Below are 24,159 nucleotides of genomic sequence, written 5' to 3'. Positions count from 1 at the left end.
ATGTTATGCCTTCACTTGAAATTCCCACAATGTAAATGCACTTGTTGCTTTCAATCACTTCCACTTTTTTGTGCAGAATTTTAGATGGAGAGAAGCTGCATTTTTTTTTCAAGACACCATGGTTAAGTTCTCCGTGAAAGGACCTTGTGTATGAATGTTCCCAACACAACTAAACAGCTTTGAACTGCTCTGTAATCAATAATCCACCACTGTTTTCTGAATAGGGTTAACAATTATCTTTAGCAAGGAGGATGGGAAAATTTCCGAATCTTGCAGATGACTTAAGGAACACACACCACAGGGTCCTCCTCACCTATTTTTTTTTTTTTTGAGACAGAGATAGGGTCTTGCTATTTTGCCCAGGCTGGAGTGCAGTGGCGTGATCACGGGTCACTGTAGCCTCGACCTCCCAGGCTCAAGTGACCCTCCTGCCTTAGTCTCCTGAGTAGCTGGGACCACAGGTGTATGCCACTATGGCCTGGCTCGTTTTTAAATTATTTTGTAGAGATGGGGTTCACCATGTTGCCCACGCTGGCCTCAAACTCCTGGGCTCAAGTGATCCTTTTGCCTTGGCCTCCCAAAGTGCTGGGAGTATAGGCACGAGCCACCGCCACAGGCATCATAACTACCTTTGGTGTCAATGATGGGATAGGGATGCATTCTGATTTGCAGACACACAACACAGGTGCTGCTGAAATGCTGCCCTCGATGAACTCCAGTGTCTGAGTGCTTTCTAAAGTACAGGTTAAACATCTCTCTTCCGAAATGCTTGGGACCAGAAGTGTTTTGGATTTCAGACATTTTTGGATTTTGGAATATTTACACATACATAATGAGACATCTTGGGGGTGGGACTCAAGTCTAAACCTGAAATTCATTTTGTTTCATATACACTTTATGTATATAGCCTGAAGGTAATTTTATACAATATGCTTGATAATTTTGTGCATGAAACAAAGTTTGTATCCACCGAACCATCATAAGGCAAAAGTATGTGTCTGCCACCCATGTGCACAATCTGTGGTTGTCTGGCATCTCCGTCATTCCAGACTCTGAATTTATATGCTGCCAACAAGCAATAATTTTCCTACACTTACTGATATATAAACACGCAACAGTGAAAGGCACGATATACCATCAATATAGTGAGAGAGGAATGTGTCCAGGGTAAGTAAGCAGCACAGCAATGGCACCAGAAGACCCGCCTCAGCTGTGAGGTGCCAGCAACAGCAAACAGCAGCAGCTTGCCCAGTCTCTACCTGCATTCTCACTGCGACCCATCCCACGAGATCAGCTGTGGAATTTTTCATTTGTGGCATCGTGTTGGTGCTCAAAAAGTTTTGAACTTTGGAGCATTTAAGATTTCAGACCTTCTGATTAGGGATGCTTGAGCTGTGCTAGCTGCCTGTGACTTGAGGTTTCCCCGGGCAGACACATCCAATCGGGATCCACCACGTGCCAGCTACGTGATGTCAGGCAGGCAATTACACCCCAGAAAGCTGCCTCTCCTGTACGAGTTGATCACAGGCCACATCGCATAGGATGGTGGTGAGCTAGCAGCAGATAAAGGCCCTGGTGTGGGAGACGGAGTTGCGTGGGCTTCCTACGAGCCAGGCACCTGCTGAGCACCTAAGACCAAAGCGTCAGTCTGTGATGGGGCAGACCTGGACACAGGCCTCCGTGACACCAGCACCATACAACCTTCTTCCCAAAGCATAACACCATGCAACACTCCCAGCCAATGAGATGGGAAGGGCACCCCTGCAGCCGACCAAGCCAGCCAGTGAGGGGTATAAAAGGTGCCCAGAGAGCTCTGGGCAATGGCACTGCCTCATTTTTACAATGAAGAGACAAAGTGAACACACTTCCCGTGGATAATGACACTGAGGTGTTTCCTCCTTTCATTTACATATTCTGCTAACTTATGCCATATACAAACGTATTATACACAAGCATAAGGTCAAAAATAGCAATGGATAGGGCAGTATCTGTGGTGGCCCAAGAGTCCTCTTGGAAAATGTATGCTACAAAGCCAGGGTCTGGACCGGAGCTGTGTGCACAGAGCACAATTATCTCATGGGACAACTGGGGTAGGGCCCAGCATTGCTGCTTCCAAACAGAGCCAGGTTTCCATGAGCATGGAACGTGGAACACTCAGTAACTCAAACATCAACTCAAGCTCAACACTGACAGTTTGAGGTTATCATTTAGAAAGCACTCCTCCATTGGTTGTGGGCATAAATAGAAGGGATTCTGTAAAGCGTAGAATTTTTATCAGGAATCACAGGTAGCTGGTCTGCCCTTCAGCCTGGTGAGGTGTATCAGATGCTGCCAGGCAGGTGTTCGCCCGCAGAAGAATGACGGCGCCACCAGGCCTCAGAATGCGGGTCAGGCAGCTGGCAGCCAGCACACCCATGCATTCTGAGCACAAGTCTCCCAAACGAGTCCCTGGTGTCTCCACTGTCCTTCCCAGGCCCTGGGCAGCTCTTACAGACACACACCCTTGGGGAGGCACAGGTGGAAAGCTCTTTTGCCAACACAGCACTCCATAAAGGCCAGATGAGGTGGAAAAAGGAGACAGTGGGGAAGGCGATGGAGCCCAACAGAGGCAAGAAACCAACCAAGCAACCAACCAATCAATGCTGAGATGTATTAGAAACATTTTAAACAGTGTGAACACCTGGGAACAACGGCACCAAACACACTCTCCTTAGACATACCAATTTACCAGGCTGAGCACAGTGGCTCACACCTATAATCCCAGTGCTTTGGGAGGCCGAGGTGGGAGGAATTCAAGACCACTCTGAACAACATAGCAAGACCCAGTCTCTACAAAATAAATAAATAAATAAATAAATAAAAATTAGCCAGGTATGGTGATGCATGCCTGCAGTCCCAACTACTCAGGAGGCTGAGGTGAGAGAATCGCTTGACCCTGGGAGTTCAAGGTTGCAGTGAGCCATGATCACACCACTGCACTCCAGCCTGGGTGACAGAGGGAGACCCTGTCTCTAAAAACAAATGAAAAAAGCCTGGGTGTGGTGCCTCGTGCCTGTAATCCCAACACTTAGGGAGGCCAAGGCAAGAGGACTGCCTGAGGCAAGGAGTTTGAGACCAGCCTGGGCAACATAGCAAGACCCTGCCTCTACAAAAAATTGGAAAACCAGCCAGGCATGGTGGTGTGCACCTTTAATCCCAGCTACTCAGGAGGCTGAAGCGGGAGGATTGCTTGAGCCCAGGAGTTGGAGGCTGCAGTGAGCTATGATCATGCCACTGCACTCCAGCCTGGGTAACAGAGTGAGACTCTGTCTCTAAAAACCAAAAAAGAAATATTGATTTACCGTAGGACTTCCCAGACTGTGAGCACCAGCAGGCTAGAGGCTGTTTGGTTGTCCTTTGCATGCCCAGCTTTCAGTCATAAAAACAACATTTGCCCAATGAACAGATAGACCAGCTAGTGATGACAAAGGACACAGCTGTTCTCACAGGCTCTGCTGCAACTTGGTTCCCTGTTGGAACCACCTTCAGGGAGGACAACAGCCCTGAACCATCCTTAGGTCAGTCATTTCTCTACTGCCATGTCTCTGCTGAAGCTGCTCCCTGTATGCCAGGATTCTAGTGCCATGTGGGGAAAGCAATTACTCTAGAAAGTCAGATGCATTTAGTGTTTCTTTAGTGTCTTCACAGATGGATAAAAAGGTCTGCTGCTTCCTTTGGGTTTTATTTGTGCTTGCAGGGACTTGGACGGCAAAGAGTAATGAAGTTGAATTAGAGAGGCTGATAAATCACTTGTGGTTAAGAAGGGGAGGAGACAGAGAAGATTAAAAGAGCAATCCAAAGCACAGATGATCCAAATCATAGTTACAGGCACTGATTTGTCGAGGGGTTAATGCGCAATAACAGAACCTACCCAGATTTGGAGATGATAATGTGGGATGGCCCCTCAAGTATCGGACCCTGAGTATGTCTTCAGCACACACATTTTGAGGATCTGTTCCAGGCCTCTATTGTCTGCCTGGAAAGCCTCACTCTTGGTTCCAGAATGTGAGCCCTGGGAGCTGGGCTCTCCTGCCTTGATGAGGGCCAGGCCTGGGAGAGGTGGCAAATAGCAAGGGCTGGCATGCCTGCAAGCCTGTGTTCCAGGGAAAGCCCTCCAGGCAACGTGGATGTTGAGCCAGCCCCGGGAATCTCTGCTTTACAGGAACTCTCCCTCCGGAACTCCCAACCTCCCACTTTCCTACCCACTTCCTTTAGATATTCAAAGCTATTCCTGAAGTTTTCATCGCTGCCTTGGCATATCCCTCTCAAATGAAATTACTCTCATCTGTGAAAATGGTAAGATTGAGTGCCCCCACCCCCCCCCCAACGCCACCACTCTCTTCCAGGCCTGGAGGGACTGATCCACATTCCTCCAGCCAGGAAGGCTTCTTGAACCCTGTGTCAGTTCGTCTCTGCTAACTGTAACAACTTCAAAAGGCAGCTTGTGGAGGTCCACTCTGGTTCACATATGGACTACTGCTCCCAGCAGCAACTAAAAAGAGGCCAGAAAAGTTATAAAATCATAGGGTTTACAAATTCATCAGACTCCCCACACACATGTAAAAAGCCTCCCCATCCCCTCTCCCTTAGTGTTCTCTTCATAGTGCTTTCAAAATGAGCAATAAAAGACATGTGGGTTTTAAAAATTAGTATTTGTCTTACCTTCTAGACCAGGAGTTTGCAAACTAGAAACCAAGGGCCAACTCTCCACTGCCTCCTGGTTTTGTAAACGAAGTATTATTGGAACACACACACGTCCCTCATCAAAAGCTGAGGAGAGCTACATGAACTGAATTCCAGAAAGTCTCAAGCCCTTCACAAGAGAGAAAAGACCATGGCGTCTGAGTCCTAGTGAAACTGTGTGAGGAAGGAGACTCTCACACACCTGCCCCGCGACCCAGCCAGTCCACCACTCCCAGAAAACAACTCTCTCACCCAAGTGAAACAACACAAGCCCTCATTCATGCTGGCCAAACACTGCCCACCCACTGGTGAGTGGATCAACCAGTGGTGCTGTATTCACAGAAGGGAACACTAGCCAGTAATTTAGAAAAGCTACCGAGACACAGCAATGAGAATGGGTCCCAGAGGCACGACCCTGAATGAAGGGTCAACCGCCAAAGAACGCACAAGTAGGGTCCAGTTTACATGAAGCTCAAGAAGAGGCAACACTCACTAGGGTCACACATCAGGGAGGGATGGTTGTGGGGCAGGGTTTCATTGGAAAGAGTACAAAGGAGCTTTCTGGAACTTACTGTTTTGACTATGAGGTGTATAAAGTTATCAAAACCAGCCAGGCACAGTAGCTCATGCCTGGAGTCCCAGCAACTTGAGATGCCTAGGCAGGAGGGTCACTTGAGGCCAGGAGTTTGAGACCAGCCTGGGCAAGATAGCAAGATCTGGTACCAAAAGAAAAGTTTTTTTAAAAATTATCCAAGTATGGCGGCATGCACCTGTAGTCCCAGCTACTCGGAAAGCTGAGGCAAGAGGATCACTTGAATCCAGGAGTTTAACGATGCACTGAGCCATGATTGTGTCACTGCATGCCAGCCTGGGCAACAGACAGAGACCTCATTCCTAAAAAACAAACAAACAAGTCCCAACAATTCCTTTGAAACTCCTTCCTTCAAACAAGTGGAGCTTGTTAGAAGTAGGCCGGACTCTGACTCCTTTTGAACAAGCAAAATATGGCAGAACTCACATGTTCACCACAACATGAGCTATTGTGAATAGTTCACTTGTGTGAACTATTTATATTGCGAATGCCAAGGCGTGGAAGCCACCTAAGCAGACATTGACAGATGAGTGAATAAAGCAAATGTGATGCGTGCATATAGAGGAATAGAAAAGACTTAAAAAGGAGGGAAAGCTTGCCATTTGTGGCAACATGGATGAGCCTACAGCACATTATGCTAAGTGAGACAAGCCAGGCACAGAAAGACAAGAGCTGCATGGTCCCACTTACATGAAGAATTTTAAACTTTCAAATAGAATGAATGGTGGTTGTCAGGGGATGGGGGAAAGGGAAACAGGGAGGTATTGGTGAGAGGGCACAAAGTTTCAATTACACAAGATGAATCAGTCCCAGAGGCCTACTGCACAGCACAGCATCTGTAGTTAATAATTCTGTATTGTACATTTACAAATTTGCTAAGAGGGTAGATCTTATCAATGACAACAACAAAAAGGAGGGTTGACAGGGTGGGAGAAAACTTTTAGAGGTGATGGATCCATTTAAGGCACTGATTGTGGTGATGATTTCACAGGCATATAGATACTTATCTCCAAATTCATCAAATTGTATACATTAAATATGTACAGCCTTTTATATGTCAATCATACCTCAATAAATTGGTTTAAAAATGTATGGCGGAAGTGCCAATGTGTGACTTCTGAGACCAGATCACACAGGCATTGCAACTTCCTCCTTCCTCTCTCCTGAGGATAACTCACAGTGGGGAAGCCAACCACCATGTTGTGAGGACATTCAAGCAGCCCTATAGGGAGATCCATGTGGGGAGGAACTGAGGCCTCCTGCCAACAGACATATGGGTGCCCTCTTGGAAGCGGATCCTCTAGCTCCAGGCAAGCCTTTGGAAGACGGCTGTCCTGGCCCACATGTTGACTGCAATCTCAGGAGATGCTGAGCCACAATAACCCAGCTAATCTCCTCCCTAACCCTCAGAAAGTGTATGAGATAATACATGTTTAGTGGTGTTCAAGCCACCAAATCGATGGATGATTTGTTACGCAGCAAGGTAACGAATGCAATTATTCTACTCTTTATGCTATAATGATCAAGTGATCTGTGGCTGGCTTTTTGTTTTCAATGTATACACAGGGAATTTTGAGGAGGAAGCAGACCAGAAATAAAACTCATAAACACATCAGGTTATCTGCTTCTAAAAATCTGATATGGACACAATTGGTACCCTAACTGGATTTCATGCCAAGATTCCCAACAATTGCTTATAGCATACTAGCTGACTTTTTTTTTTTATTACTATATTTCTTTAGGTTAAAAGAGAAAAAAAAAATCATATCTGAATCTCTGTGATAAATACTATCTCACTGTGGCAGATATTTTCATTTACCTCAACAGTAGTTTTAGAAGCATCTGGGTTGCGTAATATTTATTAGGTACGATCTATTATTGACAAAAGCTTAAAGCTACTAAGGTCTGGGCAGAGGTAACAAGCAATGTATGAATTTGGGTTTACCTTATACCTTGTTCCCTACACCTACATGCTCTTCTGAGCCACAAATGTGTGTGTGAATTTCTAGACATCTAGGATGGATCTAGGAGGTGTTCATATTACCAAACACTTTCACCTGTATTCTTTTCACCTCCACAACTCTATCGGGGTATCAGTCACAGCCCATAAAACTCATTGACTTGAGAGGTACTGTCTGATGAGTTGTAGTGAGCTGAGATGTCTGTCTGATGAGTTGTGGTGAGTTGAGATATGCTGTCTGATGAGCTGTAGTGATTTGAGGTGTCTGATGAGTTGTAGTGAGTTGAGATGTCTGATGAGTTGTAGTGAGTTGAGATGTCTGTCTGATGAGTTATAGTGAGTTGAGATGTCTGAAGAGTTGTAGTGATTTGAGATGTCTGTCTGATGAGTTATAGTGAGTTGAGATGTCTGTCTGATGAGCTGTAGTGAGTTGAGATGTACTCTCTGATGAATTGCAGTGAGTTGAGATGCCCTGCCCTACCTATGCATGCCTGGTGGTTCCCAAATCTCTGTTTTGATTCGCACTCTTTGGGACCCTCCCCAAGGAAGCCATTCCTGTTCTGAAGATCCAGTGAAATGCGGGGCCGGGTGTAGCAGTTCACGCCTGTAATCCCAGCAGTTCGGGAGGCTGAGGGGGGCAGATCACAAGGTCAGGAGATCAAGACCATCCTGCCCAACATGGTGAAACCCTGTCTCTACTAAAAATAGAAAAATTAGCTGGGCATGGTGGTGGGCGCCTGTAGTTCCAGTTACTCAGGAGGCTAAGGCAGGAGAATCACTTGAACCCGGGAGGCGGAGGTTGCAGTGAGCCGGTATCATGCCACTGCACTCCAGACTGGCAACAGAGCGAGACTCCATCTCAAAAAAAAAAAAAAAAAAAAGCAACCTTCTCTATAAAACATTTCCTGGACCCATTGACACAGATAGGCCTTTCTTCTCTGAACTTGCACAGTACTCAATCTCTACCTGTTGATTCCTAGACAGCACTTCACCATTCTGTGGTATTTTCATTTAGTATCTCTCCTCCTAGCTGAAATGACTGTGCTCACTCCTGCCTCATCTACCTCTGTATTCCAGGTCCAACACAATGCCTGGCACAAAGCAGGTTGCAGCAAAAGCTCACTGAGTCAACAGGAAAGAAGGAACAAAGAAACAAAGGAAGGGAGGAGGGAAGAGAGAGGAAAGGAGCAGAAAGCAAAGCAGGCAGCCTGATGTGCTTGGGCCTTCTGAATCCCATGCTCCTCAGCCATTCACATGTATGTTGCGGTCTGAACGCCTGTGCCCTGCCTCCCAAATCCGTAAGTTGAAATCCTAACCCCAATGGGATAGGATTAAGAGGTGGAGCCTTTGGAAGGTGATGCAGTCAGTAGGGTGACACCCTCATGAATGGATTAGTACCCTCATAAGAAGCACTCAAGGATAGCATTGTGGCTCAAGCGTGTAATCCCAGCACTTTGGGAGGCCAAGGTGGGAGGACTGCTTGAGGCTGGCAGTTTGAGACCCTCCTGGCCAACATAATGAGATTCCATCTCTACAAAAACAAACAAAATTAGCCAGGCATGGTGGTACATGCCTAAAGTCCCAGCTACTCAGGAGGCTGAGGTGGGAAGATTGCTTGAGCCTAGGAGTTTGGGAGTTTGAGGCTGCCGTGAGCTGTGACTGCACCACTGCACTCCAGCCTAGAGTGACAGAACCAGACCCTGTCTCAAAAAAAGAAAAGATACGTGAGAGAGTTTGCTTCCTCTCTCTGCTCTCCCTCATGTGAGGACACAGGTAGAAAGTGCCATCTGTGAATCGGGAATCCACAGGCCAGCACCTTGACGTTGGACTACCAGCCTCCAGAAGAACTGTGAGCAATAAAAGTCTGTTGTTTAAGCCTCCTAGTCTATGGTAATTTGTTTTAGCAGTGTAAACTGGCTAGGACAATTTCTGTATTATCTTCACTACTAATAGAGGACAAACTCCTTCAAGGAAGGTCCTGTCTGTGCCTGATTCAACTTTGCATGCAGCACAGCACCCGACCTCGAGAATGCTAATTGTTAAACAGGGAGATAACACACTGATGTCACAGACCTGTCCACAGAGACTGCAGTTCTTCTGATCCTAGCGGTGATTAAAACATAGGGGCAAACAGACAAACAAATCCCCTTAGACTTCCAGTGTGCTGGAGCTGAAGGGCCTAGGAGAGGATTCCATACTAAGTGAGAGGTGGACAGCCCCAACTCCACTCCACAGCCATGTCCCAACTCTCCTCTTCCACTGTAACGTCACATTTCCACAATTACTACAGAAACAGATTCTGTTAGGCTCACTTGCCCAGTAAGAACAATAAGAGGTCACTAAGATTTTCCATAAAACGGTGACTGTAATAACAATATTGGCCGGGTGTGGTGGCTCACGCCTGTAATCCCAGCACTTTGGGAGGCCAAGGCGGGCGGATCACAAGGTCAGGAGTTCGAGACCAGCCTGGCCAATATGGTGAAACCCTGTCTCTACTAAAAATACAAAAAAAAGTTAGCTGGGCGTGGTGGCGCATGCCTGTAATCCCAGCTACACGGGAGGCTGAGGCAGGAGAAGTGGTTGAACCCAGGAGGCAGAGGTTGCAGTGAGCTAAGATTGTGCCACTGCACTCCAGCCTGGGTGACAGGGCGAGACTCCATCTCAAAAAACAACAACAACAACAACAAAGAACCACAATATTAACTGGTGACTGAGAAGCTCTTTGGTGTTCAGAACGTGTTTCTACGTATGCTTATGTGGTCCCTACTTACTTTGATCTATGTATACCCTAAATGATGAAATGTTTAGAAGTGTCTCACGCAGGAAAACAAACACACAACTTGAGTATCAAAATGAACATAAAAACATCACAGTGAGAGCAAATGTAAACAAAAAGCAGAAAGGCACAAGCAGGGGCAAGCACCCTTAGGCAAAGAGCAGACCGGACCCTAGAATGTACAGAGGTCCTACGGTTGTGCTTCCAATAGGACCACGAGTTTCCTGTCAACCAGAGCAAAAGATGGGAACTACGATGAGTTAGGGTTGTCGGAAAGCTGGGCACTTCTTAATTTTTCCACAGAGACAATTTTCCTACCAGCCTTCCGAGATGGATGGCTACACCTCCTAGGGAATTCATGCTGACAGAGCTCCTGGTGGTTACACCTTCTGCGACACACGTGGTAACGAGAGACCAGTAATGGCAATGCACAACCACCGGAAGCCAGTAGCCACCAAAAGGCAGAACTGGCCACACGGAGGCTCCAGGTGCAAGGGCGACAACACTAAAATTCAACACACTTGCATGTCAAAAAAGTCGAACTCTAACCACCCACTAACATCTGGAAGGCACACAGCACACGGCAGGGATGTTATCTGCAACCTAAATGACAATAATCAAGAAAGGGCTCATCTTCAGTAGGAAAATGAACATGCGCTGAAAAGTAATGTACAAAAGCAAAAACACAAATGGCTAGTCAGTGCACCAAAAAAGTCTGACTTTGCTAGTCCCTGAAGAAATGCAAGTTAAAAATGAAATAACTTTTTTGCCTATCAAGCCACAGAATTTTAAAAATGTCTAATATTGACAAAGTCTTGGGAGAAGTAGGACTCTCCTGGGCGATCGGTGCCTAGAGTGTAAACAGTAAGCACACACTTTTTGGAGGGCAACGTGGTGATATTTTCTAATGCCTGCCGAGCAACTCCATGCCTAGAATTTTATCCGAAGGAAATCAACATGGAAGAGTGCAAGTATTTCACTACAGATATCTGCTGCAGTATTATTTACAACCGTCAAACACCCACAGCAGCTCTAAATGTCCACAGTATGGCTACAGGGTTGTTAGATTTTAGAATGTCATGCACCATACACATACAAGTTACAGAAAAAGGCAGCTTACATACAGTATGTGTAATATAGCTGCATGTGTAAAAACATATTTGCAAGGACTTCAAAGCAGATACACTTCCATGTTCCACAGTGGAGACTCTGGGTGATAGGATTGAGGGTGATTTGTAATATCTTCGCTCTGCTTCCCAGAACTTCTATATACTCTTAATAAAAAGGTTTTAATTAGCAAAATTGATTTTTAAAATAGGAAATGTTAATAAAAACTGTATATTGCAGCCTAGAAAGCTGTAATCCCAGATTAGTATAAAACCTCATTCTCAAAAGCATATGTGAAGCTTACAAAATCAGGAGTAATTTTGAATTTTGGGTGGCCCTGTGGTAAGATGTATTAAAAACTAGTTAGAATAGCATATCAGCTTCATAAATTAAAAGAAAATCTCAATCTTCCTTCTATCACAATTGCATGTGACCCCAAATTGTGGAAACCTTCCATCTCAGATCATTGCCTGCCTATCATCTAACTCAGCTGAACCAGAATCAGAAATGGATTGTTTATCCAATAGACTTCAGATATTTCTTGTACATGACAATAACTTTATATGCATAATTACTATAGAAAATGTGTGTAGTACACATATGTGTATGGGTATGTATATATGTGTATACACACACGCACATGTATAAATGTTGAAAATTTTCCTAGAATTTCTAGTTTTTCCACCCTTAATGGCCTCCAAGTACATTTAAGGGTCCACCAGCTAGATTTTTTTAACAGAATAATTTTATAACAAATTTCATGCAAGTTATACCCAAGAGCACCTTGGCAATGAGTGGCTTTATGAGGCATTACCACAAGAAGACCGAAGTAGGCTTAGCTGTCAAGGGCATTCCCATCAACAAAGCCCTGTTGGCAGAAAATTGAGTTTGCTGACAGAGCTGATTTTATTTGTAAATGGATATCGAAGCTATTACACCTGTGCGTGTGTCTCATATATATTCATATGCTTTTGTTCCTGGAAATAATGACGGCAAATGAGCAGAACAGTGCAGCCACCAATCACCCCACAGAGCTGGAAATATGACTGAAGGGAAATTTGAGTCCCTGGCTTCTCTCCCTAAGAACCAAAAATGACTACAGCTGGAAGGGACCTGGGAAATAATTTAAACTTCAAGATCAAGGTAATGGTAAAAATAAAAAATAAATAATTTTTAAATAAGAAATAATTTAATCTGTGCTCCTTGTTTTATGGATGAAGAAATGGAGGGTCAGAATGCTTAGGTGGCTTCGCAAGCCACACCAATGCAGGCTGAGGAGCACACATGCTTTCTCCACCTGATTAACGGGTTTCTGTACTTCACTCCCAGAAGTCCAAACTGAAATTCCTTCTCCCTGCACTGGCAGCAAACTGGATAAGGGACGTGAAAGTTACTAAGAGAATAACTAGGAATTCTTGGGCCAGTTCTACATTCAGCCTTACCTGGAGGACCTCGACCCCATTAGTCCGCAGGAGCCCACCAGACTGAAAATCAGCCATGCTGCCCCATGAGGGCTCTTCACTAACTGGTTGTGAGAATCTAGTCACCCCACCCCCAGTTTGCTTTATTATAAAATCAAGATGGTACCCACATAGTAGGACCCAAGGTATACATGTGAAGAGGCACTGTGAACTTTCAGGAATTTTAAATAAGGTGTCTGCAAATATGTTTTAAAGGTAAATAAGTAAATAACTCTAGGACCTCTTCAGACATCCAGGGATGTCTACAAGCCTTCCAGAAATGACCTGACTGTCTTACTTGCTCTAGGAAAAGCCAGCTGGGAATCAGTGCCCGAGGACAGGGGAAAGATGGGTGGATACAAGACATCAGCTTCTTCCCACTGCTCCCCTACCCTGGTCTTCTTAAAAATTTAATGCATTATGAGAGGTAAAAAAATTAAAGGTAATGTAAAGTAAATGTATTCCAAAGGCCACATAAAATATTTCCTTCCTTCCTCAACCTCCAAAATCCAAAGGCGGACTCTGGAAGAGCAGCCAGCCCATGCAAAACAAGCAGCAGTCAGCATGCATTCACCAGTGTCATTTGTCCCTCTGGCTGGGCAATAGAGCCTTCTGCAGCCTATATGCTTGACACCAACATGTATGGTTATTCCTAGCACTCTGTAAAAAACCACTTTTGTGTGTGTTGTTCATGCCTCTGTAGATGAGAATTCCCCTGCAATTTTTTTCCTTAAGAGGTATGGTGTTGGTTTGGGTTGGTGGTGGTCGGGGCAGTGGATGGGCGAGGGGCGGGAGGGGCGGAGGGGGCAGGGGGGTGGGCATGGGTGGAGGCGGAGAGAGAAACAGAAAAGGACAAAGTATAAAATGTTTTTGCTACTATGTGTGACAAAAGAAAGAAATGTGCCTCTACCACCCATGCAACGCTTTTCTGCAATAAAATAATAAGAAATACTTGTGGAGTATGACCTCAAAGGTTCTATTCTGTAATGAAAAGAAATATGCCAACCATTCACCAACTTGGTACCAAGTCTTCAGTTTTTTCATATGACACATTAAAATATTATTTTCCATTCATCTTATAAATCTCAAGACCATCTACAAGGCAGTAGGCTGTTTACTTGTAAGTGCTACCAGGCAGATTTCCAAAAATCTTTCTTCAAACTCCTTTGCCTTTTTACCTTTCAACTAGCACAACCGCTAAAAACATGCATTTCAAAATGACACCTACTCTTGTGAGTCAGTAAATGCAGACCAAAGAGAGAGCCTGTGTGTGCAAACATATTTATGCATCAATTTCCCTGTGAAAATGCCATCGACCCTCTGCACACACAAAAGCCTCCTTTAGTTAAAGCAAAGGCATTCCAACCATTTAGAAATATAGCCAAAACTAATCATCTCTTTCTTTTATCACAACATAAAAGGGGGGGAAAGCACATGTATAGTAAAACCCTTCAACTGTCACAATCACACCAAAGAGCAAAATAAAAGAACTGGAAAATGCTAAGAACCATGGTGATTCCATTTTCTCTATTTAAATTATCTACTGCAATTAGCAGGCTATGTGCAAATGCACTCAGGGAGCATTTCTCATGACTAAACATGCACACCTGATTTTGCTGCTTTTTTTTCATTAGGATGTAGCTGACTCACCATTTTTTCTCAGTGTCCGCATTCAATGCCTGAGTAGTGGGAATGCCTGTTTCTTACTGCTACTGAAAAACAAAAGGCAAACGAGGCAGGCAGGTCTTCATGCGATGCTGGCGTCCTCCAGCCAGCTCCCTCAGGGAACCCATCTGCAGAACTCACACGGAGCAAGGGTCCCACATACCAAGGGCTGCAGTCCCATCAGAGCAGATGATGGCTCTACGGCTTCCAGCCTAGAACACGGTGTTAAGAGCACCGCCTTCCAGTTCCAATGTGCTTTCAGCTAACTGTGAATCCCAAAGCTGCAAAAATTGCATGTATCCACAAGCACACACGCAGCACCGGCGAGCATGCCCTTGAACATACGTGCACGCCTGCAGAGCTCGAACCGGAATCTGCACCCGGATTTGCATTATTTCTCATCTTCAGGCAGAAGAATAAACAATAAGAACACATTCGCCGACCTCACCAGACCTTACCCACAGCATTGTGAGCTGACAAGCAACCTGCCCTTCAAGATAGCAGAACAAAAGAGCCACTGGGAACTACAAACCCCTAACAAACGGCGCAGGCGTCCTGAAACCAGTCCCATCTGGGATGAAGTGCCCCGAGAGCAAACGCAGGGGTCCCTTACCCGGCTCTGCTTACCGTGCTGGACGGGAGCTTGCCCAGCTGTGAAGGCAGCGATGTGCTTCAGGGACCCACAGCCCGCCTCTGCTGCAGCTCTCCTCCTGCCTACTGAATGGAGTCCTAAAGCCAAGCTCACAACAGCTGGCCTGTCTGTGCCTGCTGTCTTGTTGATGGGCAAGCTCACGCAGGCTCCGTCAACCTTCACCTCCACGGCTCAAAGCTCCGCTTGCATTTCCCATCACTTCATCAGCAACTCCTTGCCTCAGTGGAGAACATTCCCAACACTTCAGTGCTTAAACCCCAAAAGTCTTGTAATTTAAAACCCTAAAAGGCTTGGGGGGCAGTCTTCCTTTATATATATGTGTGTGTGTGTGTGTGTGTGTGTGTGTGTGTGTGTGTGTGTGTGTGTGTGTGTTTGGAGAAAGGATCTTGCTCTGTCTCCCAGGCTGGAGTGCAGTGGTATGATCATGGCTCACTGTAGCCTCCAACTCCTGGGCTCAAGTGATCTTCCTGACTCAGCCTCTCAAAGTGCTGGGACTACAGGTGTGAGCCACTGTGCCCAGCACTTCTTATATTTTAACGGGGAAATATAGAAAGCCTACTGCACTGATGTTACAGCTTTCTCTATTTAGTGATGCTAGATAATCCTATAACATATGTGACACACAGTTCACCTCCACAACCATAAGGAGGCAAAAGAAAACGTTCAACAGCCTATTCTATGTCCATATATTCTTGGGTTGATTACACACTCATTAGGAATGTAACCCATCAAGCAACTAACAAGCGTTTCCGGAAGTTTGAGTGTGTGCAAGGCACTCAGGGAAGAAGACAAAGGCAGGCTGGACTTGACTTTCCCAATTAACCATTTCACAATGATCTGTATTTAAAGTCCCTGCACCCCACCTCCCTCCTAACGCAGCCCCAGACCTCAGCACCACAGCCCCTCCAGGAAGCAGCGTCGCCAGCCGCTGTGCCTCACAGCCCTATCCCACCCTCCCACATCCTGGGCTTAGCCACCAGGACGGAGTTTCTCTTTCCAACCTGTTCCTGTCACCCTCTTCTACATTCATAGCAATTACTTCCAACTCTTGCTCATTTCTCCAAATAACATATGCTGCTTTGCAGCCTAGCTATTTTAGATTTTTTTCCCCATATCGACACTTGACCTTAGGCACTGTGCTGATTCATTAACGTTATATCCCTTAAGCATGTAAATAAGTCTGCGAGCAAGGTTGCTCTGCACATCCCCATGATCCAGGGCCGTGAGGTCAGCAAGTTTGGGGGGCCTGACACACTTACACTGAGAAGCAGAATGAGGATTCCAGCCTGTGTCTTCAACTCCAAAGCCCGCGTTCTTTCCAGTACTTTTCATCTTCACATATTACTTTACCAAGTACATGTTACTGTCTCTAAGAGAGGGTGCCATTCACCCTGGGCCATCACCTTTTCTCAAATGCTCAACACATACTGCCAGGCCACACATGGAACAGCAATCAGCTGATGGCTGATTAAATATTTTATTATAGGGCTGGGTGTGGTGGCTCACGCCTATAACCCCAGCACTTTTGGGAGGCCGAGGTCGGAGGATTGCTTGAGCCCAGGAGTTGGAGACCAGCCTGGGCAACATGGCAAGACATGGTCTCTACATAAAAGTTTGTAAAAAATAAATATTTCATTATACTTTTTTTTTTTTTTTTTGAGATGGAGTCTCACTCTGTCACCCAGGCAAAAGCGCAGTGGCACCATCTCAGCTCACTGCAACCTCCGCCTCCCGGGTTCAAGCAATTCACCTGCCTCAGCCTCCCGAGTAGCTGAGATTACAGGTGCACGCCACCATGCCCAGCTAATTTTTGTATTTTTATTAGAGACAGGGTTTCACCATGTTGGTCAGGCTGGTCTCGAACTCCTGACCTCAAGTGATACGCCCGCCTCAGCTTCCCAAAGTGCTGGGATTACAGGTGTGAGCCACTGCACCTGGCCAGGGTCTTGCTATGTTGCCCAGGCTGGTCTCAAACTCCTGGCTTCAAGCAATCCTCCTGCCTCAACCTCCCAAAGTGCTTGGATTACAAGCATGACCCATTGCACCTGGCCAGCATCTCATTTTAGAATGGGTTTAGATTTACTAAAAAAATTGCAACAGCCGGGCGAGAGCTCCCATATGCCCTCTACCCACTTCCCCCTTTTATTAACATCTGACTTACTATGGGGTATGTTTGTCATAGTTAATGAATCAATATTGGTACATTAATATTAACTAAAGGTCACACTTTATTCAAATTTTGTTTACTCAATGTTCTCCTTCTGTCTTTGAACCTCATCCAGGTACTGCATCATACTCAGGCCTGCTTCCTCAGACTCCTCTTGCTGTGAGGGTGCTATAGCTTTAGACTGAACACTTGTGCCCCCCACCCCCAAATTCCTATGTTGAAACCTAAACCCCAAGTGATGGTGTTAGGAGGTGGGGCCTCTGGGAGGTGATGAGGTCATGAGGATGGAGCTCTTGCGAATGGGATTAGTGCCCTTATAAAACGGACCCGAGAGCTCCCTCTCCCCTTCCACCATGTGAGGATGCAGCAGAGACAGCCATTTGTGAGCCAGAAAGCACCTTCATCAGACACCGAATCTGCCAGTGCCTCGATCTTAGACTTCCCAGCCTCCAGAACTGTGACAAATACATTTCTGCTCTTTATAAGTCATATAATCTTAGGCATTTTATTATAGCAGCCTGAATAGGCTATGATAGTTTCTCAGGCTTTCCTTGTTTTTGAGACCTTAATAGTTTTGAAGAGGTCTGTTCCGGCATTTTGCAGCATGTCTCTCAACTGGGAACTGTCTGATGTGTTTTTATGATTAGCCTGGGACTTCTGGGAGAGAGACCATGGAAGTGAAGTGCCACTGTTATCCTATGATATCAAGGGGCATGCTGTCAACGTGACTTACCTGTCAACGTTGACTCTGATCACTTGGTGAAGTTGGTATACACCGGTTTCTCCACTGTGATGTTCCTCTCCTCGGTCCCCTTTGCCACACTGTACTCTTTGGAGTGAGCTTACTGTTGGCAGCCCACACTGAGTGTGGGGAGCTACGCTCCACCTCCTTAAGGGCAGAGTAGCTACATAAAGTATTTGCAATTTTCTGCACAGCAGATTTCTCTATTCTTCATTTGTTAATTTATGCAACCATGCTGTGTATCAGTCTGGGCTGTGGATTCATTTTATATATTGGATTATAATCCACCACTACTTAATTTTGCTGCTTAACTTGTTCTGCCTTTGGTCACTGTTGGCTCCTGTGTCCCTATGACATACCCACACCGTTGTCACTGCTGGGTTTACTTATGGGTGTATCTGAGCACTTATTTTCTGGCACTATAAGATACTCCAGGCTCATCTTTCACAGTCCCTGCCCCAACCCTAGACTCAGTCATTCCTCTGAGGAGCCCTGGTGCCTTTTATTGGAGAAAGGCCTTAGAAAACAAGATCTGTATGCTGGCTGTGCTCTAGGAATCCTGTCTTTTTATTTTTGTTTTTATTTATTTATTTATTTATTTATTTATTTATTTATTTTTGAGAGGGTCTCACTGTCACCCAGGCTGAAGTGCAGTGGCACCATCATTGCTCACTGCAGCCTTGACCTCCTGGGCTCAAGCGATCCTCCCAACACAGCCTCCCAAATAACTGGGACTACAGGTGCACCACCGTGCCCAGATAAATTTTTTTTGTAGAGATGGGGTCTCACTATGTTGCCCAGGCTGGTATTGAACTCCTGTGCTCAAGCAATCCTCTCAGCCTCCCAAAGTGCTGGGATTATAGGCATGAGCCCCTGTGCCTGGCCTAGGAATCCATTCTTAAAGGAGACTCTCCAAGAATTACTTCTAAACAGAAAGCACATTTATAATATTAAAGTTTATAATGTGGCTTTCCAGATACCCATGTTTCTTAGAGCGAGGCATAATTATCAGGGCTTATAAGATGCTCAAATCTTTTTGTAGATTGTATAGTATGAATACTATTAGGACTTTAAAATCATAATCATTGTAACAAAATGCATACAAATCTGCTTTTGACACAAAACATTTGTGCCCTTGAAAAAGTCCACAAATAAAAAAAGAACAGAATGAAATCACCACCCTAGTACCCTTATGTTCTGAAAGAACTTACTCCTCACCTCTTAGTCTTGGTGAAACCTCGAACTTTTCTGAGTCACTTTCCATGAATTGAGGGGCATGCCCAGCCCATGTGGTCCAAGGACAACCTTCCCTAACCCAGGCTATCACTAACAAGTCAGAAAAGCTGGTGTTACAGCATCCTGCCTGCTCCTGCATTCTTGGGCTGTGAACAAGCCACAGCCCCCTCTACTTGGACAAAGCAAACTTCCCCAAGTTAACTACACTAGGGATGGGGAGGTGGATATCATGTTGCAAGATAATCATGAACTATTACAAAGAAGCCTCTTTGAAAACATCCAGACAGACTGCCACTGGGTTCCATGCTCCCTGTGCTGGAAGCACACTCATGTAAGACCATCCCTTACATCCCTCCACTAAGCCCAACATGGTCGGCAAGCAAACCTTTGTGTAAAGGACCAGATGGCAGATATTTTCAGCTCCAGGAGCCATCTGATCTGTTGACCCAACTCTCTGCCATTATAGAGAGGAAGCAGCCACAGGCGGTCTGTGAGCAAATGGATGTGGCTGCGTTCCAATAAAACTTTATTTAAAAAAACAGACAGGGGGCCAGAGTTGGCCTGTGGACCACAGTTTGCTAACCCCTGACTAAAGCAATGATTACACAATCCTTTCCTCTGTTGAGTCATCAATATCTGCTTCCCTAGAACTCGAAACCAGTGAGTCTAGGGGTGCTTTATCATATTCTTCCAAGTAGAGAAGAAAGTTGCTCTGCTCCCCCAGGAACTTGTTTCCAAGTGACCCTGATCTAGACCTCTCAACCCTTCACCATCTGACACCACCCGATTTGGGTGAGCTGCTTGAGAGTGTCTCACAAACCATGAGACTCAAACTCTGCAGAAGATTCCAGAAGTGATCTGAGGAAGGATGGGATGCAGGTGTGTGGGATTTGCTTAGGAGAAGGGGAGCCGGGAGGGAGCTCTGGTGCATACAGTGGGCAAACGCAGAGTGGAGTGCGGCACGGCAGTGTGGAGACTTTCTATTCAGAGACACAGCCTGAGTTACACCCACTCCAGTTCTGCTCAGGGAGCCACAGGTAAAACTACCTGTGCCTGGTAAACAGGAGGCAGGGCTGACTCACAGAAAGAAACAAACGACTTGAAGGAAGGGACCAGGCAAGTTCTGCAGAGGACATCCACATACCTGACTCAGACGTTTCCTTGTCTTGCTTCCTGCTTTAGGGCAGGGCAGGAAGGAATGTGGAGACTCGAAAGGCCCCTGTGGCTGCTGGGTCCCGTGGGACAGTAGGGATGCTGCCCGCCTCCCCCCGCCCCCCTGCCAGGGGGACCAGCAAGGGCTGGAATCTAGCCAGAGTCCTCTTAGCAGGCCTGCAGGGAGGGCAACCTGGTCACCATGTGGCTGCTTTTGCGCTATCACGGCAGAGCTGAGTGGTCGCAGCAGGGACACTATGTCCCTCTGAGCCAAAAATACTTATCATCTCATCTTCCGCAAACTTTGTCAATCTCTGAACTACAGCCACTTAATGCACAGACCCATTTTATTTATTTATTTAAATTATTTTTTTGAGACAGTTTCACTCTTGTTGCCCAGGCTGGAGTGCAATGGCACGATCTCGGCTCACTGCAACCTCCGCCTCCCAGGTTCAAGCGATTCTCCTGCCTCAGCCTCCTGAGTAGCTGGGATTACAGGCGCCTGCCACCACACCTGGCTAATATTTTAGTAGAGACGGGGTTTCACCATGTTGGCCAGGCTGGTCTCAAACTCCTGACCTCAGGTGATCCACCTGCCTTGGCCTCCCAGAGTGCTGGGATTACAGGCGTGAGCCACCACGCCCGGCCTGACAGACCCATTTTAAATTAAAAAAAGTTTTCTTATGGATTCCCAGTGTTGAGAATTTTTTTAAAGACTGAGATAAAATATATCATAAAATTTGCCCTTTGAAACAGCACAGTTCAGTAGTTTTTAGTATAGTCACAGCAGTCACCATCACCACTATCTGATTCTAGAGGATTTTCATTACTCCAGAAAGAAACCCCATGCCCATGAACAGTCTCTCCCTCACTTCTCCTGCCTTAACCCCTGGCAGCCACTAATCTACTTTCTATCTACGGATGTGCCTATTCTGGACATTTTATATAAATGGCATCATACAATATGTGGTTTTGATTTTTTTTATTAGACTGTTAAATATGTCTGTATATAAAATCTGTTTCCTTATTTTAATGGTTCTTAGGCTATAAAACACAAAACAAATTTGCAAGTTATATGCAAGCAAAACTGTAAAGCTGATGTCAGGTCTATATGACAGGTGATGTGGCTTTGCTAAGCATGAACCACGATGCTCGCAGCCCAGGGCACTGCAGTGCTGATGCTTCTTGGCCCAGCTATCAAAGTTTCCTGGGTGCCACAGAAGGACTCATCTCAGCCATCACTTTTGTTTCGACTAACAGGGCACAGAGCTCTGCTGGCACAGTACCCTGATGTCCTTCCTGTCCCTCATCCATGGGGAGCACATCATTTACAGGTGAGTCCTGAACTTACTCTTTACTTCCACCAAGGGAAACGGTGTCAGCACTGTGGTCAGTGAGACTCCCACACACACATACACAGCCATGGTCTTGCATACCGTCCACAACACTTGATTTAGATTCTAAGAGCTAGCATGGAAACGAACACACAACAATTTAAACTGGCAAAGAGGACAGACATGTTCTCAAGGATGTGCTCCAAGTGCCACGTGTGAGAAAGCCCAAAGCAGAAATACATCACTGGCTCCCACGCCGTCACCGCCCACGCGTCAGTCCTCCCTCACCGTCCGGCCTTCTGGATTCTCCTGGCGGTGGAGGCGGTGGTGAGCTGTGTGGTATGAAGGGGCCTGAAGCAGGTTGCTTGGCTGGCCCAGTGGGATGCAGACCTGACACGTGCTGCTAGCTCTGGCGGCCTCCTCTAGGAATTCTTTGGGTTTGTGCAGATTTAAAAGACACAAAATTTGTGGGAATATTTGAATGCATTTTCTATTTATATTGAGAAGGAGGTGACTCAGAACTATTTCCTTTTATATTTCAAATGTGTGGGCCTTCAGAAAACAGATGAGCTAAATAGATTTCTAAGACTAACTGCAAGGACCTAACAGCCACATAAGACACTGAATCTATGGAACTCTTAAGTCAAACTTTAAAAATGAACACATTGGCTGGGTGTGGTGCGGTGACTCACCCTTGTAATCCCAGCACTCTGAGAGGCCGAGGCAAGAGGATCACTTGAGGCCAGGAGTTTGAGGCCAGCCTGAGCAACATGGCAACGCCTTGTCTACAAAACCTTTTTTTGTTTTTTTAATTAGCTAGGTGTGCTGGTGCATGCCTGTGATCCCAGCTACTCGGGAGGATCGCTTGAGCTTGGAGGTTGAGGCTGCAGTGAGCCATGACTGTGCCACTGCACTCCAGCCTGGGCGACAGAGCGAGACCCTTTCAATGAATCAATCGATTATCAATCTGTACAGCCTTCTGGGTGGGTGTCTGTGTCACCTCAGCCCAATCTGGGTGGGGGACTGGACTAGGACACAGCCAAGAGGAATGGAGGCTGGAAGAAGCTAAAGGGGAGAATGGACTTCTATGTTTCCAGGTAGCTCTCTGGAGAAAGGTGAAAGCCCCAAAGGATCCCGTAACATGCGAACACAGCCAAGGTCAGCCCAGAGGCTGAGAGCTTTGAAGAACGCAGCCAGCTGACAAGAAAGGAGGCCAGAGGAGAGGCAGAGCGGAGCGGGGCTGCCACATCAGCACGCGCTACAGGAGTCTCTCCCCCAAGAGAGGCCACTGGGGGCTCCAGGGATGGGGCTGCTGGGAAACAAAGGGGCAGCTTTCCACAGGGCTGGATTCTTCTGGAAAGGCAAGTCTCAGGCCACAGCCTAGGAGTCACATGAGGGATCAAGGATCCTGTGCGAGTACCGCTACGTATGTTGGCATCCAACCACGGGGCAGCAACTGTTGTATTTTTTGTAGAGATGAGAGTATTGCTAGGTTGCCCCAGCTGGTCTCGAACTCCTGGACTCAAGTGATCCACCTGCCTCAGCCTCCCAAAGTGCTGAGATTAGAGACACGTGCCACTGTGCCCTGCTCAATGACACAAATTCTGTTTGTAGAAGGCTGCTTACCTGCCCCATCTAGAACTGAGATGCCTGAGTTAAATTTTTCTCTGCATTTCCCTCTGGCTTCCCTCAGCTCTGGCATCTTGGGGCGTTGGTCACTTTCACCCTCCTTTTGCACGCTTCTCCCTCCACATGAGGGCTTTGTGGATCTGCCTCCCTGCTCTCGCATCTCCTCCTTAGCCAAAATCCTGTAACCATAAACTATCACCTGAAAGCTATTCCTTCTAAATAATGTAGAATCAGGAGACCAAACCAAAAAGTAAACAAAGGGGTGGCCGCCTGTCTCGGTTCTGGGTTTCTTAAGTCCCCACGGGCATAAATGTAAGGGGAAATTGTAGTTGCAAAGTAAGGCATTAAAAACAAGGCCAGGTGTGGTGGGTGGATCGCTTGAGCCCAGGAGTTCAAGACCAGCTTGGGCAACATGGTGAGACCTCATCTTTACAAAAAAAATACAAACATTAGCTGGCATGGTGGTGTGCACCTGTAGTCCCAGCTACTCCAGAGGCTGAGGTGGGAGGATCACTTGAGCCCAGGAGGTGGAGGCTGCAGTGAGCAGAGGTCGCACTACTGCACTCCAGCCTGGGTGACAGACAGGGCGAGACCCTGTCTCGAAAAACAAAATCAAAAAAAGACATAAAGACAAGCCCGCTAGACCCATGCTGCAGTCTCTCTCCTACAGCTACCATTTATCCCTTTCCCTTCTGGGGTGAGGGTGTTACATCTGCCAAGTACTGGCTGCACAAGAACCTTTCTGTTCAGCATGCAGTACTACACTGTACAAAGCTATGCAGAATGCTGGGCTCTGCCTCCACAAAATTCCAAGATCAAGTTTCACCTTTTTATCCTGACCCGATCCAGCACAGTCTTCATAATTACCTAGCACAGCAGCTCAGAATGGAAAGCTTCAATTGCCCTGAGCTAATTGAAGGCCAGGCAAAGCAAACGTCTGCCCTAAAGTGACAAATGAGGGGGAG

At 46.3% G+C, this 24,159-nt stretch overlaps 1 protein-coding gene across 4 annotated transcripts in view; it reads right to left on the bottom strand.

Moving 5' to 3' along the window:
- Positions 1 to 24,159, bottom strand: part of SHROOM2 (shroom family member 2) — a 163,662-nt gene that overhangs the window by 21,990 nt on the left and 117,513 nt on the right. The window contains exon 1 of one of the 4 annotated variants that reach the window (XM_055268192.2): positions 14,910 to 15,195. The exons of 2 other annotated variants lie outside the window; for them this stretch is intronic. The gene's annotated coding sequence lies outside the window, so the exon portion shown is untranslated. Of the gene's footprint in view, positions 1 to 14,909; positions 15,196 to 24,159 lie in introns of those variants that run through there. One more of the 4 variants, XM_055268191.2, reaches the window with a different exon arrangement.

The sequence above is a fragment of the Symphalangus syndactylus genome, chromosome X (assembly GCF_028878055.3).
Source record: "Symphalangus syndactylus isolate Jambi chromosome X, NHGRI_mSymSyn1-v2.1_pri, whole genome shotgun sequence".
Lineage (NCBI taxonomy): Eukaryota > Metazoa > Chordata > Mammalia > Primates > Hylobatidae > Symphalangus > Symphalangus syndactylus.
This window is presented reverse-complemented; position numbering and strand designations above follow the sequence as displayed.